Source organism: Trichechus manatus, unplaced genomic scaffold (genome assembly GCF_000243295.1).
Source record: "Trichechus manatus latirostris isolate Lorelei unplaced genomic scaffold, TriManLat1.0 scaffold00209, whole genome shotgun sequence".
NCBI classification, from domain to species: domain Eukaryota; kingdom Metazoa; phylum Chordata; class Mammalia; order Sirenia; family Trichechidae; genus Trichechus; species Trichechus manatus.
The window spans coordinates 2,452,821-2,453,545 of record NW_004444145.1 but is presented as its reverse complement, the minus strand read 5'-3'; the positions used below and the strand labels follow the sequence as shown (position 1 = coordinate 2,453,545).

Here is a 725-nt window from a genome sequence, read left to right as displayed (position 1 = left end):
AATATATATATACTATACAAAAGGTATAAAATTAGAGTCAGCCTTTTTCCCCTGCATCCAGTCCCATTCCCCAGAGGGAACCACGTTAATAGTTTGTCTATCATTCCCATTAAAAAAAAAAAAATCTCTAGCTATCTAAATGTAAATGATATGATTAATGAAAATACAGATTCATCTAAAAGCATTACTGAATTCATGGTAGCATTTTGCCATTAGATGTTTTATTCAATCACTTGATGCTACTATAAATTACTGCTATGTAGGAATTAATAATTAGTAACCATGTATCTACGAATATATGAATGTATGGATGTATCTATCTATCTCCTTTTCCTCCCACACACGTATGGGATTATACTCTACATAGTATTCTGCTCTTTAACCGCTTTTTTTCATTTAACATTATATCCTGGGGTTTTTTGTTTTTTTTTATCAAGATAGATAACTCTTCTTCATTCTTTTGAGCAACTGTATAGTATTCCTATATACTATGTCACGGTGTACTCCTGTTGATGGGTATTTATGCTATTTCCAGTTTGTGCTATTACAGATACAGCTGTAACGAATATCCTTCATATGGATGAATTTTTGCACATTTGTAGGATAATTCCTAGAAGTGGAATTGCTGAATAAAGGAATGTGTGCAGTTTAAATTTTGATATTATCAAATTGCCCTCCAGAGAAGTAGCACAATTTTCACTTTTTCCAATGTTTATGGAGGAATC

At 31.7% G+C, this 725-nt stretch overlaps 1 protein-coding gene across 2 annotated transcripts in view; it reads right to left on the bottom strand.

Moving 5' to 3' along the window:
* TMT1A (thiol methyltransferase 1A) overlaps positions 1 to 725 on the bottom strand; it is a 16,763-nt gene that overhangs the window by 14,814 nt on the left and 1,224 nt on the right. The gene's annotated exons all lie outside the window — the stretch shown is intronic.